The sequence below is a fragment of the Lygodium microphyllum genome, chromosome 22 (assembly GCF_053477565.2).
Source record: "Lygodium microphyllum isolate KBCC chromosome 22, Lygodium_microphyllum_v1.1.10, whole genome shotgun sequence".
NCBI lineage: Eukaryota > Viridiplantae > Streptophyta > Polypodiopsida > Schizaeales > Lygodiaceae > Lygodium > Lygodium microphyllum.
In genome coordinates this window covers 1,290,375-1,299,050 of record NC_141156.1, presented here as the reverse complement: position 1 = coordinate 1,299,050, position 8,676 = coordinate 1,290,375, and positions in this window count along the sequence as shown.

The window sequence follows — 8,676 nt, the reverse complement described above, 5'->3', positions numbered from 1 at the left end:
TGAGATGGGCAAAGCTCCCCATCTCATCTACTTTGTGTAGTGCAATGTCAATCACACTTATAAGTCAAAGATCAATAAGCCCAAGTTTGACCTTGTCCATCTTTGTAGCTCCAAAGCAAATCCCTCAAGTTGAGCCCTCATGGCCATGTATGAAGACCTAATAGGAGGTGATACAAACTATGAAGAACAACTTTGACATGCTAAGCTTTGTGAGAGGGCTCACATCCTACCACATATGAGTATGTACACATTGTATGTGCCGATTGCACATGTTTGTTTGAATGAGGTTGGCCACCTCTCCTCCATTCGTGCATGCTTTTATGTGAATAGAGGGCAGGTAGGTCTCAAAGGCCTCAATAGGAGCCCTCCCCAAACAGGCACTTCAAGCTCAAACATAGAAGAGGAGGTGCCCCGAGCTAGCTCCTTTCTGCATTTCACTAGCCCTACTCTCTTGCTTCAGTCCCCTCGCCTTCTCATGTTCTCTTTTGCTTTAGTGCTAGCTTGACCTTCAATAAAGTAATGTATTCTTCTCATCCCTCATCAAAGTAAGTTATCCTTTGTCTGCCTTTGTTGTGCATTTTCTATGAGCAGACATTCTCATACTAGATTTTGAAAAAAGGCCTATCCTTGCAATCAATATTTGTATTTGGTCATGCCCTTTGTGAACTTTCATGTTTGTTGTCTACTATAACATACAACGAGCATGTGCAAATATGTGTGTGAATAGATTGTGTGTATATAAGCTTTCATTCGTGCATGTACATGCACATGTGGAATGGTTTGCACAAAACATCCCTATGGAAATTGGCCCGTGGAGATTTGAAAGTATTGAACATGATTTGAGTTTTTTCTTATTGCAGGTTGAATTCCCTACTGCAAGCATGAATTGATGTGATGTAGCAGGTTAGCAATTCATCTCATAGGGTGGTTTTCTTACTTTGAACTTAGGTTGGTTTCACAGTGGACGGTAGCAGCCATGTCCAAAGGAGCATATCACTTTGTTGTCATATAACCATTGGCTTGCATTGGGAAATGTATTTTTGGGTCTACCTCGTCTTTAGGCGAGCCCCCCCCCCCCCCCCCCTTGGAAGCCCACCTCTACCGAGGCTAAAAAGTGAAATTAGAGGTCCACATTGGACTAAAACTCGCACGCGTCCAATACCAACCTACCACGATCTAAGTTCACCACCCCACCAATTCCTGTATCATACCCTACCATCACCTTGTGTGAAACCTTAAGCAAGTGGCACGAAAAGCAGGCATGTCTATCGCCGCCGTGTTGTGAAACCACCCTTAGGGTGGAAGACTCAACTTATGGAGGAGAACTCACGTGCAAAACTATGTGAACCAATCTCGTTAAGCATGAGAAAGTAGATAATGAAAATGTTCTCTCTCTCTCTTACACTTTCCTCTTTCCCTTTCTTGACTTTTGCGTGGCTATGTATGTTGTGCTCTCATTTGCAAAGCGCACTCATACATCTTCTACCTACCTAGCCTTCCTCAAATTCCTCACGTTTTCACTCTCTTTTTTTTGGCCATCCCTGTGAATAGAGAGAGCCTAAGAATGTGCAATTTTGTGAAGGAGTTCCGTGGAATTTAGGGCCGATTCACAAGACGGTGGCGGCACATGAGCCTGTGTTCTCTGCTGCCTGTCTACCATTTCACAAGAGGCGATGGAAATCAGGTACACAATGCCACCACAATCCTAAACATGGCTCACGTTAGCGCTCTGTCCAATTTCGATTGGATTTCGAACTCCTTTCAGGCAACATAGCCAAGCTTTTGAGCGGGGGTTTGCCAAGGGCATAGTAGGTCCGCAGATACTGTGCAAAAAAAAAGACCAATGCAGCTTGTCAAGAAGCTTGTGCTCCCAACACAACCTTCTAACTGCACCTACATAGTGGAGCTAGTTGACGGCAAAGGTACATAAGTGTGGGATTAAGTGATTGGCCTTCCATTTCAGATCTAGTCCTAGGTGGAGAGATTGGATTGGTCATGTCTTGATTGCTTCAACCTTAGTAGGATCCATTCCAACATTGTCTTTTGAAACAATATGCCTAAGGAAGTGAATTTCGTATCAAAGGAATTCATTCTTCTTGCCGTTATGAGCAATGTTTGCTTTGATCTCATTGAATACTATTGCCAAATGCTCTCTTGGCTCTATCTATTTCTTTGAAAAGACCATCATATCATCAAAGAATGTGCCAACAAAGTTTCCATGTGAATGAAATATTCTGTCCATTCGTAAGTCTAGATGGCATAACCAAAACTTCAAGAAGTCTAAACGAAGTTCGGAACACAATCTTATGAACATCCTCAAGCTTAATTCTTATATGATGATAAGATTTATCTTGCTAATATTATAAGCTCCCTCTAATCTATCTAGAATATCATCAATTCTCCGTATTGAGAATGTGTTCATAATGGTAGTCTTGTTCAACACATGGTAATCAATGCACACGCATCAAGAGCCATCCTTTTTCTACACTAACAAGATTGAAGAACAAAATGGTGATGAACTTGGTTGAATTAGTCCGTTCTCTATCAACTTGTTGGCCTAAGTCCTAATCTCCTTTGTTAAACTGCACTGACCCTATATGGAGATCTATTTGGTGGACACCATCTTGGCACTAAATCAATGCTATGATCCTCATGTCTCTTTGGTGGTAACTTACCAGGAAGTGATTCATAAGAACATTCACCAAAAGACTTTGGAAACTCTGTCCGATCTTTATTTAGTGCAGATACATCAGTTTCGACTTCACTATCTTTAAGCTTTATAGCAAGAACATGTTCACAAAAGTATGATTCTTTATTACCGTGGAAATAGCAGAAGCTAAAGCTAACTATTGGAACATACTCACCATGAAATTTGACATGCAAAATGTGAGTCTTTCTGCTTTGTACAAGAGTGATTTTTCTATTAAAGGTGTCCAAAACACCATGAACAGTGTGTATTCTAGGCATATGCAACATATTATCATCCTCTTCCAAAACATGATAAACAATGTGCATTCTAGGCATGAACAATGTGCATTCGAGGCATACACAACATATTTTTCTATTAAAGGTGTCCAAAACACCATGAACAGTGTGCCTTCTAGGCATACGCAACATATTATTATCCTCTTTCAGTGGCATAATATAAAACTCTTGGCTATCCACATAACTTGGAATGTGAATGGAGAGTTTTCCAATGATGGGAGTTTGGGGCTCACCATGGCGAGGACATGTGATTCGTGCCTCATGCATTGGTCCCATCTTTTCTACCCTTATAGACAGCCTAGCTATCAATTCTATAGTAAAGAAATCAGCATGAGCTACAACATTAAAGAACACTTAAGTTGTCTAATATATGATCTTATCCCAAGCTTTGCACAATTCATTGGACTCTCTACTTACATTTTTTGCAATCATATTTGGAACAAGTCCAATTCTTGGCTTTGGCTTTTTACCCTTTCTATCTTGTTTATCTTCTACATCCCTATTTTGCTTATGGGAACGATTCTTTGTAATATGTCCTTTTTCATGACAAAGAAAGCAGTTTCCTTCATCTCTCATGATCTTCAAATCATTAGGAGGCTTCTTTCCTTTTAAATTTCTTAAACTTTAGCTTACTTTTGTAACAATCTTGTTTGTTTAATCATTGCTAGCCTTATAAGACTACCCGGTAGTATTCTAATTTCTTTATTGGTCATCTTACATACTTTTTAGCTTTACTTGCATTACTCTTCTTACATGGAGAGAATGTGCCACTAGAATCTCTCCTAGAAGTCAAGGATCTTTTCACATTCCTATGTGTCATTGTCTCCTCTCCTAGCCTATTAGATACCTGTCTCCCTCTTTCGTTCCTCTCTTGAGTCCTTGCAAAATTCTCCCTATGTCTATCTTTAAAAAATGCCCCTTTCTACACGCTATTCGCTACAATAGCACTTTGTCTTACTAACATAATCTTTGAGTTCGTTAGGTAGATTGCAACAATACCTCTCTATGTTCTATATCTGATATGATAATGACATGCGTCTAAATAAGGGAACTCAAAACAGAGCTTTCAAAGACATTTGATTATACTCCTATAGAATGTTACAATTCTTTGAGTCCAATTCATTTCAAGGGGTGTATACATCAATTTCAAAAGTATTTATAAGCCATTACGTGGCAAACATATGCTTGAACTAAACTCGAGAGGTGGATACTAGATACAAATCCTTGCATTTGCAAGGTGAAATCTTCGTCCAAGTTGCAACCTGTTGATAGGTGCTTAGCCCTATCAACTGTGTTTTTGATGGTGTAATTCTTTCTATCATAATGCATTTGTTTGTGCTAGGCTTCATTATGGCTAAGTCTACCCTGCATCTCTAGAGCAATGATAGAAACTCAGTTCGCAGAGCTTTTTATGAGTATGTGCTCTTGTGTGTGTGTGTGTGGAGTGTGTGTGTGTGGGAGCATATATTTATACTAAGTTCTACACCCACTATTGGGCACTAATGACATTAGTGGGGATGATGTAGTATGTTGTCAATACTATGCATAATGAAGTTGATGGTTACATAGTCTTGTGGTTGACAGTCATGAGCTTGTAACTGCATTGTTCTCTTATGGGTGAATTTGGGCTTTTCTCGGATTCATCTAGGTATATGTTCTAGTCGTATTAGTAGACATGCGGATTTCACAAGGTGAAATCTTCGTCCGAGTTGCGACCTGTTGATAGGTGCTTAGCCCTATCAACTATGTTTTTATTGGTGTAATTGTTTCTATCATAATGCATTTGTTTGTGCTAGGCTTGATTATGGCTGAGTCTGCCCTGCATCTCTAGAGCAATGACAGAAACTAAGTTCACAAAGCTTTTTATGAGTATGTGCTCTTGTGTGTGTGTGTGTGTGTGTGTGTGTGTGTGTGTGTGTGTGTGTGTGTGGGAGCATATATTTATACTAAGTTCTACACCCACTATTGGGCACTAACGACGTTAGTGGGGATGACCTAGTATGTTGTCAATACTATGCATAATGAAGTTGATGGTTACATAGTCTTCTGGTTGACAGTCATGAGCTTGTAATTGCATTGTTCTCTTATGGATGAATTTGGGCTTTTCCCGGATTCATCCAAGTATATGTTCTAGTCGTATTAGCGGACATGCGGATTTCACAAGGTGAAATCTTCGTCCAAGTTGCAACCTGTTGATAGGTGCTTAGCCCTATCAACTGTGTTTTTGATGGTGTAATTCTTTCTATCATAATGCATTTGTTTGTGCTAGGCTTCATTATGGCTAAGTCTACCCTGCATCTCTAGAGCAATGATAGAAACTCAGTTCGCAGAGCTTTTTATGAGTATGTGCTCTTGTGTGTGTGTGTGTGGAGTGTGTGTGTGTGTGGGAGCATATATTTATACTAAGTTCTACACCCACTATTGGGCACTAATGACATTAGTGGGGATGATGTAGTATGTTGTCAATACTATGCATAATGAAGTTGATGGTTACATAGTCTTGTGGTTGACAGTCATGAGCTTGTAACTGCATTGTTTTCTTATGGGTGAATTTGGGCTTTTCCCAGATTCATCTAGGTATATGTTCTAGTCGTATTAGCGGACATGCAGATTTAACAAGGTGAAATCTTTGTCTAAGTTGCGACCTATTGCTAGGTGCTTAGCCCTATCAACTATGTTTTTGTTGGTGTAATTCTTTCTATCATAATGCATTTAGTTGTGCTAGGCTTCATTATGGCTGAGTCTCCCCTGCATCTCTAGAGCAATGACAGAAACTCAGTTCACAGAGCTTTTTACAAGTATGTGCTCTTGTGCGCGTGTGTGTGGAGTGCATGTGTATGGGAGCATATATTTATACTAAGTTCTACACCCACTATTGGGCAATGACAACGTAACTGGGGATGAAGTAGTATGTTGTCAATACTATGCATAATGAAGTTGATGGTTACATAGTCTTGTCATTGAGAGTTATGAGCTTGTAACTGCATTGCCCTCTTATGGCTGAATTTGGAATTTTCCCAGATTCATCTAGGTATATGTTCTAGTCGTATTAGCAGACATAAGGTGAAATCCTCGTCTGAGTTGTGACCTGTTGATAGGTGCTTAGCCCTATCAACTATGTTTTTGTTGGTGTAATTCTTTCTATCATAATGAATTTGTTTGTGCTAGGCTTCCTTATGGCTGAGTTTGCCCTGCATCTCTAGAGCAATGCTAGAAACTCAGTTCGTAGAGCTTTTTATGACTATGTGCTCTTGTGTGTGTGTGTGTGGCGTGTGTGTGTGTGGGAGCGTATATTTATACTAAGTTCTACACCCACTATTGGACACTGACGACGTTAATGGGGATGACGTAGTATCTTGTCAATACTATGCATAATGAAGTTGATGGTTACATAGTCTTGTGGTTAATTGTCATGAGCTTTGTTTATGGGTGAATTTATGCGTTTCCCAGATTCATCTAGCTATACGTTCTAGTCGTATTAGCGGACATGCAGATTTCACAAGGTGAAATCTTCGTCCGAGTTGTGACCTGTTGATAGGTGCTTAGCCCTATCAACTATGTTTTTGTTGGTGTAATTCTTTCTATCATAATGCATTTGTTTGTGGTAGGCTTCATTATGGTTGAGTCTGCCCTACATCTCTAGAGCAATGACAAAAACTCAATTCGCAGAGAATTTTACCACTATGTGCTCTTGTGCGTGTGTGTGTGTGGAGTGTGTGTGTCTGGGAGCATATATTTATACAGAGTTCTACACCCACTATTGGGCACTGATGACATTAGTGGGGATGACCTAGTATGTTGTCAATACTATGTATAATGAAGTTTATGGTTACATAGTCTTGTGGTTGATAGTCATGAGCTTGTAACTGCATTGTTCTCTGATGGGTGAATTCAGGCTTTTCCCAGATTCATCTAGGTATATGTTCTAGTCCTATTAGCGGACATGCGGATTTCACAAGGTGGAATCTTCGTTCGAGTTGTGACCTGTTGATAGGTGCTTAGCCCTATCAACTATGTTTTTGTTGGTATAATTCTTTCTATCATAACGCTTTTGTTTGTGCTAGGCTTCATTATGGCTGAGTCAGCGCTGCATCTCTAGAGCAATGACAGAAACTCAATTCGCAGAGCTTTTTATGAGTATGTGCTCGTGTGTGTGTGTGTGGAGTGTATGTGTGTGGAAGCATATATTTATACTAAGTTCTACACCCACTATTCGGCACTGATGACATTAGTGTGGATAACGTAGTATGTTGTCAATACTATGCATTAATGAAGTTGATGGTTACATAGTCTTCTGGTTGACAGTCATGAGCTTAAAACTGCATTGTGGTCTTATGGGTGAATTTGGGCTTTTCCCGGATTCATCTAGGTATATGTTCTAGTCATATTAGCGGACATGAAGATTTCACAAGGTGAAATCTTTGTCCGAGTTGCGACCTGTTGATAGGTGCTTAGCCCCATCAACTATGTTTTTGTTGATGTAATTCCTTCTATCATAAAGCATTTGTTTGTGCTAGGCTTCATTATGGCTGAGTTTGACATGCATCTCTACAGCAATGCAGAAAGTCCGTTCGCAGAGCTTTTTATGAGTATGTGCTCTTGTGTGTGTGTGTGGGAGCATATATTTATCCTAAGTTCTACGCCCACTATTGGACTCTGATGACGTTAATGGGGATGATGTAGTATCTTGTCAATACTATGCATAATAAAGTTGATGGTTACATAGTCTTGTGGGTGACAGTCATGAGCTTGTAACTACATTGTTCTCTAATGGGTGAATTTGGGCTTTTCCCAGATTCATCTAGGTATATGTTCTACTCGTATTAGCGGACATGCAGATTTCACAAGGTGAAATCTTCGTCCGAGTTGCGACTTGTTGATAGGTGCTTAGCCCTATCAACTATGTTTTTGTTGGTGTAATTCTTTCTATCAAAATGCATTTGTTTGTGCTAGGCTTCATTATGATTGAGTCTGCCCTGCATCTTTAGAGAAATGGCAGAAACTCAATTCGCAGAGCTTTTTATGAGTATGTGCTCTTGTGTGTGTGTGTGTGTGTGTGTGGGAGCATATATTTATACTAAGTTCTACACCCACTATTGGACACTAACGACGTTAGTGGGGATTACGTAGTATGTTGTCAATACTATGCATAATGAAGCTGATGGTTACATAGTCTTATGGTTGACAGTCATGAGCTTGTAACTGCATTGTTCTCTTATGGGTTTATTTGGGCTTTTCCCAGATTCATCTAGGTATATGTTCTAGTCGTATTAGCGGACATGCGGATTTCACAAGGTGAAATCTTCGTCCGAGTTGCAACCTGTTGATAGGTGCTTAGCCCTATCAACTTTGTTTTTGTTGGTGTAATTCTTTCTATCATAATGCATTTGTTTGTGCTAGGCTTCATTATGGTTGAGTGTGCCCTGCATCTCTAGAGCAAAGATAGAATCTCAGTTTGCAGAGCTATTTATGAGTATGTGCTCTTGTGTGCGTGTGTGTGGAGTGTGTGTGTGTGCCTGCATATATTTATACTAAGTTCTACACCTAGTATTGGGCACTGACGACGTTAGTGGGGATGACGTAGTATGTTGTCAATACTATGCATAATGAAATTGATGGTTACATAGTCTTGTGGTTGACGGTCATGAGCTTGTAGCTGTATTGTTCTCTTATGCGTGAATTTCGACTTTT